The sequence below is a fragment of the Aquarana catesbeiana genome, linkage group LG13 (genome assembly GCF_042186555.1).
Source record: "Aquarana catesbeiana isolate 2022-GZ linkage group LG13, ASM4218655v1, whole genome shotgun sequence".
NCBI classification, from domain to species: Eukaryota; Metazoa; Chordata; class Amphibia; order Anura; family Ranidae; genus Aquarana; species Aquarana catesbeiana.
Window position 1 is genome coordinate 229,878,646 of NC_133336.1, and position 7,388 is coordinate 229,886,033.

Here is a 7,388-nt window from a genome sequence, read left to right on the forward strand (position 1 = left end):
CAGCATGGTCCTAAAGGCTCTACCATATGTTATAGAGGAGCTTTCTACTTCATCAACCTCTTGCACTGCCATGTGACTGCTGGAAATGTCTGTACAAAGGGAAGATGTAATGTCAGTAAACTGAGTTGCTGGTTTAGTGAATGGACCGGTCTGATCATTGGGATTGACAAGTGAATGAAATCCTGCAGTGTATGGGAATGTTGAATTTGTTTAATTATGAATTAAAATTCGGATGACATTTTCGTTATTCAGAGATTTGGATGTACTATATCTAATTGTGTTTACCGAATCACAATATATTATCAATAAATTATATTGAAACAAATTATCCTAATTATACATATTTGAAAATGAATTTGTATTTGAAATAGAATTTGAATCTGAAATAAAAAATGTATTTGAATTTGAAAATGATTAATTTAACAAATGAATCAGAAATGAGACAATTAATTTTTCCATCATGCCTCTCTAAAGTGTAACATGTGTTGAAGATCTGGTGGAGGAAAATCAATGTGATTTCCCTCATAAAATCTTTGTAGTCAGTGCCAGGACCGGTGTCACTGGCTGGTGGAAAGAAATTATCCTTCCACGTGGAGCCTGGTCTTGTACGTAGGCCTCTGGCCACTTGCATTTCTTTTAATAATTTTTATTAGGTTTTTATACATACGTACAAGTGAGGTGATGATGAACAATGTATCAAGAAAAAAAAGAAGAAAACATGAAATAGGAAAGTATGTAAAATACATCAGGTACAGCAACAGTCTGGATAAATCATGAAATATCTGAGGTCTGAGGTCTAAGCAATATAGTACTAAGCTCAGCAAAAGTCAATGCCAATAACAATATCTACATAGTTGGGTATTTGACCCAGGAGGACCATGGTTTCCATAAACGATCAAACTTATCTATCCTGCCAGCTCACAACACTAAAAATTTTTCATATTCATAAGTTCATAAGGTTGATAGAAGTAACCACTTCGGACATATTAGGGATGAAGTCTTTCTTCCAGTATCTTTTTTTTTACTGGATGCTAACAGTATATGGGCGACTATTAAGCAAAAATGAGGTGGAAAGTTTTCAATTTTAAATTTAGAATGGCCAAAGCCAGGTTAGGTGGAGTTAGGATACATGTAACAGAGGAGACCAAACATGTGGTTCCAGAAGCTTGTGTGACTCTTGCAAGACCAGAGAATATGATAGTGGTTGCCTACATGACCAAGTTGCACCAATATAGAGGAGATTGGGAGGGGTAAAATTGGGCTACTCACTAGGGAGTAAGGTAACAGCAAGAAATAATTTTTTTGGGGGAGAGTTCCTAGTGGTTAGTACAGTGGGAAATACCATGTGTAAATTTAAAAGCCTGGAGCCATTGTGCTGGTGTATAAGTATTCTGTAGATCTTCCTCCCATTTTAGGGGAGGACTAGATTTGCAGAATGTAGTTTTGCACTGAAGGGTATTGTAAAAGAGAGAGAAATGCTTTTTAGACAAGATGTGGGAGATCCATGGTAAGTTTGTATCAAGGGAGGGAGCTTTATCATTGGGATGGGATAGTTGCCCAGAAATATGGTTATCCGAATATATGAATAAAGTTCAGTGGGGGGAATATCATATTGACCAATTATCTCTGGGAAAGGCTTGGGTAAGCTGTTTTTAAGGATGTCCTCTACCCACTGAATGCCCCGATCTCTCCACTTCTGAATTGATCAATACGGAATAAGAATTTCCTACACCGTAAACGGCATCTGTAGTTGCTAAGCCTTGGAGGGGTCTCATCTTATTTCACTTTTATACCTCACTGTATTTATTGCAATATGTTTCCATTTCAAAATCAAATTCATTTTTATTTCAACATAACAAATACAACAAAACAAAATTATTAATTATTACAAACAATAAAATTATTACAAAGTATTATTACAAATTATAAAATTATTACAAACGAATCCGAAATGAAACAAAATAAATGTTTCCATCCTGCACATCTATAAAATGTAACGTGTTGAAGATCTGGTGGAAGATAATCAATGTATAATGCGATTTGACTCAAAAAATCTTTGTAGTCAGTGCCGGAAGCTGTGTCACTGGCTGGTGGAAAGACGTTATCCCTCTGGTGTGGGGCCTGGTGTAGTATTTAGACCTTCGACCACTTGGGGCACTATCTCACACATGACAGCAGGTCTTTATACAAACACTTGGCTAAATAGTTATTTGGAATTCATTGCATGTAATTCCCCAACTCCACCAACATGCATATGAAATTACCTCATCATTAGTTATGTCCATTCATAACTTTATATATTTATACTCTTTTTACTTTTTCATCCATTCATTGACATCTTACCGACCAATCGTTGTCATAATCTCCTTTTCCAGAGCTCTTCTCTCCTCCAGAAATAAAAGTGACCCCGTCCAGGGTAATAGAAGGAGATGAGATGACGGTGAGATGTGACACCAGACTGGATCTGCTCAGAGGCGGCACAGAGCTGCACTTTGCCTTCTACAGAGATGGACGGACTGTGCAGGAATACAATGTATCTGATACATACAGAGTGTGGTCAGCTCAGCTGGAAAATTCTGGGAATTATACCTGTGAAGGGAGGATGGCATCTCAGACTGTGAGGAAGATGAGTGATGGACTCTATATCCAGATAATGCAGATACACGGTGAGCTTGAAGAACTGAATTAGCCTCTGATCTGTACATGTTCTGTCTCAAATATCACTTTATCGAAAATAAATACCTCCTGAGACCCAGTCTGTATAGATAGTTTGACAACTTGCTGACTTTAAAAGATCCACAGGCACTGTTAGCCCACCAAGACAATGCTGAAGAGAGTCCATTGTAGTTTGTTCCAGACTGGCATATACAATGGATGTTTTGGGGGGGGGATTTGCATGTGGAAATATATTTTGATCTAAAAGCCTCTCAATTCCTTAAAAGTTCCTTCACTTAACAGTAAAAATAAACAAATACAGTACACAGGGAAGAAGGGAGTTCCTAGCTAAGGGCTGAAAAAAGGCTTACTATAATGGTACTTGTGGGCCAAAGCCTAGGGTGGCTGGGTAAGATGAACAGCACCATGACTCAACATTTACACATTATGATACATTATTATCTTTACTTTTTTTAAATACCTTTTCCTTATTTACTTTCCCTTATGCCGCGTACACACGAGCGGACTTTTCAGCATCAAAGGTCCGACGGTCTTTCTGATGGACTTTCGAATGACCGGACTTTCCCACACACAAACGGACTAAAGTCCGTTCAAAAATCCGTTGGTTTGAAGATGATGACGTACGAAGGGACTAGAATAAGGAAGTTCATAGCCAGTAGCCAATAGCTGCCCTTGCGTCCTTTTTTGTCTGTCGGACTAGCATACAGACGAATGGATTTTTCGACCGGACTCGAGTCCGTCGGAAAAATTTGAAACATGTTCCAAATCTAAAGTCTTTTTTTGATTTTCAACAGAAAAAGTCAGCTGAAGGTCCGATGAAGCCCACACACGGTCGTCGGACCAGTCCGGTCGAAAAGTCCGGTCGTGTGTACACGGCTTTAGTCTTCCTTCCCTTATTCAATTTACATCAGTATACCCTTAAGCTTTTTTCCTTTCCAATTTTCTCTTTCCCTTAGTCATTTTTTCCCTTACTCGTTACTCCCTTCCCTTATTCTCTTTCCCTTTGTCATTCTTCCCTTCCCTTATTCTCTTTCTCTTTGTCTTAATTCCCTTCCATTATTCTCTTTCCCTTAGTCATTATTCCCTTTCGTTATTCCCTTCCCTTATTCTCTTTCTCTTAATCTTTCCTTCCTTCCCTTATTCTCCTTTCCTCTCCATCTTCTAGCTTTCTCTAGAGATCTGTGTCTACCTTCAGTCAGAGAACTGTTGGAGAGAGGGGGTGTGGGGAAGTTTAGAGAAATCAAAAGACTCTTCACAAGTCCGGGAATACAAAGATTCTCTCTTCGCTCTTTTGATTGCTGGAATCGAAAGCTGAAAATCAGTTGAGAATATAAAGAAGACCCCATGCTGCCTTCATTACTACATTTTAGCATTGGCTCTAGGAATGAAGCCCAAGTTCACCATTGCCATGGGTTTGTGGCAAAGCCGTGGGATTTGCAAAGTTTGTGAATCACAAGCCAAAAAGTTTGCATGTTCACCCCAAAAAATAAGGAACAATAAGAACCAATTATTTAAAATAATAGATTACTCAGTCCTCTGTCTATAAAAGAGTGGGCTCACAACGGCAGCCATATTGTCTATTTATGTTGGAGCTGTTAGAGAGAGATGATAATTCTGTGTGGGTAGAGATACTTTTTTCAAATTAAATATTATTATTTTATTTATTTTTGCCATTGGTACATGACTTAATGGCAGTGCTCACCTTCCTATACCTTCTGTTTAAGTATAGCTTGATAAAACGCCCTACAAATGGCCAGAATGGTAAGATTTGCCTCCCATCCATAGACTTTAATAGTGTTTGCTTCCAAGTTTGTAAACTTCAAGCAAGATTTGTGAACTGTTTGAGAACTGAACCCAAGCTGATTTGCTCATCACTTATTAGTTCATACTGAAATAATCAGAATACAAGGGGCAGGATTTGGTAAAAGGATGTCATGACAATAAAGGCCTTCTTCTTCTCCATCATTCAGATGGACTTACAGCAGTATTGTGTCCAAATAAGGCCCTGATGTTGGGGACTTGTATCTTCTCTCTTCGTTAACCAACAGTTATATTTAACCACTGATCCCAGCCCAGTAATAGTTCAGGCTCTAATAATTGTTACCTCCATAATGTGAAGACACTGGGCAGAAAAATTATTGCAAAAGCTCTAAATGCTGCCATAAAGGAGTCAATACTGGCGAAGTGTCAATGGCCAGAGTCCTTAATGAACGCTAATTGGAACCCTAATTGGGGTACTAATTCCACATGGAATAACACGCATGGAGTAGAATTAGCACTCCCACAAGAACTCCATATACATGGACTAACCCTAATTGGGGCACTAATTCCATATGGAACCCTAATTGAAGCTCTCCCAATTCAATTTCCCTTCATGTCATGGCGGAGTCAATAATGAGTCATAAAAGAGAGGTCCATAATGTGAAGATAATGGACAGATAAATTATTTCAAAACCTTTTCATAGTAAAAAATTCAGTTAAATATAAAGTTGAAATTCATCTTTTTAATGGTTTGCCAACAAATGGATTTGTAAGATTGGTCAGTCAGTCTTGTGATTTATGCTTCTCTTGAGCAAGTGACACACTTATCTCCCAGTTCAGCTTCATTGCTTCCTGTGTCATCTGTCCTCCTATTATTGAAATAAGTTAGAACATATTACTGGAAAATTAAACAACATCATTGCTTCTGTCAAATGAGAGGGAAGCTACTCCAGATCCTTCATATACATTCAGAATTTTAAATAGTTCAAAATTGCACAAATAAAGTTTTTTTCTTATGTAAAAATCACATGGCTTCCATCACTGGTTCCCTCTTCAGATTACATGATGCAGAAAATGATACGCCTGGTGATCTCTGGATTTGTATTATCTGCTGCCGTATGTTTCACCTACTTTCACAACAAGTGGTAGAGAAGAAGAACATCTAGAAATCTGAGGACCTCAATGAAACATTGAAGTGAACATGGAAAAGGTCTTGGCTGAATTTCAAGGAACTTCATCTTTTTAAAATAAACTTATATTGACAAAAAACTTGATCTGATTAATCCGAAAAAATAATAAGTGATTAAACTATGTGCTTATAAACTGAATGCAGTGAGCCTTGGAAGTAGAAGTGGTCACTGAGTTCACACATGGAGGAGAGAATAACAGGAAGGAAATAAAGTGGTTTTCCTAAAATAAAAACCGAGAAAAGACCCAAAACACAGATGTCACACTTTACTGATCACATTGTTTATTCTAAGTTCTGAAAACTAAATAAGATATGAAGTGGGTTTTGTATATATTGGGGCAGATTTACTAAAACTGGGCAGTACAAAATCTGGTGCAGTTGTGCATGGTAGCCAATCAGCTTCTAACTTCAGCTTGTTCAATTAAACTTTGTAAAAAAAAAAAAAAACGGGAAGCTGCTCCATATTTTGTACTTTCTAGTTTTTGTAAATCAACCCTATTGTCTTGTTTTAATAATGGTCAATAATGTAGAATTATTATATGTTAACATTTTATATTCTTATTTTTAGCCAGCAGATAACATTGTAGGCTAATTTTCATGTTCCTCCAATCTTCTTACCACTTTTTGTAAAAAGCTTGTAGCCGTGTAACTACATTATATTATGTTATGCCTGGTACTGTATTATGCTTTTTTAAGTTTCTGGTTGGCACATGCAAATCGCTAATGTAATTGTATGACATGTCTTCCCCTCTATATGTGTGGCACCTCCCTTCTTCAGGTCCTATATATAAAAGGGTAGCCAGCCTGGTGGTGCAGTTTGGTGTGGAAGACCAGTGCAACCTTAACTGTATTCTGTAAATCAATCCAGTAAACTGAGTTCTTGTTCAAAGAAGAAGTTGCCTCCTGTTGTTTACTTGAGGTTGGGAGAAGGACATTAAAGTGATGTATAGTCATGCAGGGCTGTCTTTAAGGTGGGCAAAAGGGCAGCTACCCTGAGCCCAGTCATTGTTGTGGGGCCTGAATCAGCTACCCCATAATTTCCTACTGCCCTGGTTTACATTCCCTTGTCCTGTGAAGTCTTAATCCTGTGCTGTGTCTGGATATCTCAGTGTGAAGTGCTGTCACTTATGCTGCCCAGCTCTGTCCTATTGCAGTGTACAGATGACTCATGTGCAGACAATATCAGCATTCACATTTTAATAACAGGCATTAATATGTATATCGAGGAGGCATTGATATGGAAATAGTGGTGGTATTCATATGTATATGACGCCCCCCTGAGGTCCCATCCACCATCACCTCTGCTGAATGCTGTCCAGTGACCACTTCCTGCAACTGTGATCGTCACTGAGTCATCAGTTTGTTCTGCAAAGGTAAGCAAAGTTGGGGGGGTTGGTGTAGGGTGTGCAGAGGTAGGCAGAAAAGGAATTACAGTTTGGGGTGCACAGGTGAGCAAGGAGGGGATGTTCAGAGGTAAGGACGGTAAGTTCAAAGAGCTGAGGAATCTTGCAGAGCTAAGGTGGGCGGGATGTGAAGTGGAGAGCATGGGGGAGGTTTGGGGTCCAGGGGTTATCAGGGGAATTTAGGATGCAAAGGTGTACTGTTGGGGTGGATAAAGATGAGCGTTGCGTGTAGGACAGACTATTTTTTCAATGGGCTGCTCTATGTGCTTCAGATGTGGAAAACATTGGTTGTAAGTTTAAATTCTTCATTACCTTGGTGGTCAGTGTAAATTCTTTATTTCATTGGTGGTCAGTGCAAA

At 38.6% G+C, this 7,388-nt stretch overlaps 1 long non-coding RNA gene across 1 annotated transcript; it reads left to right on the forward strand.

Moving 5' to 3' along the window:
- The first annotated feature begins 2,382 nt into the window (after positions 1–2,382).
- Positions 2,383–6,521, forward strand: LOC141116910 (uncharacterized). The gene is made up of 2 exons (XR_012237068.1): positions 2,383–2,666; positions 5,495–6,521. It is a non-coding gene; the product is annotated as an uncharacterized lncRNA (long non-coding RNA).
- The last annotated feature ends 867 nt before the right edge of the window (positions 6,522–7,388 follow it).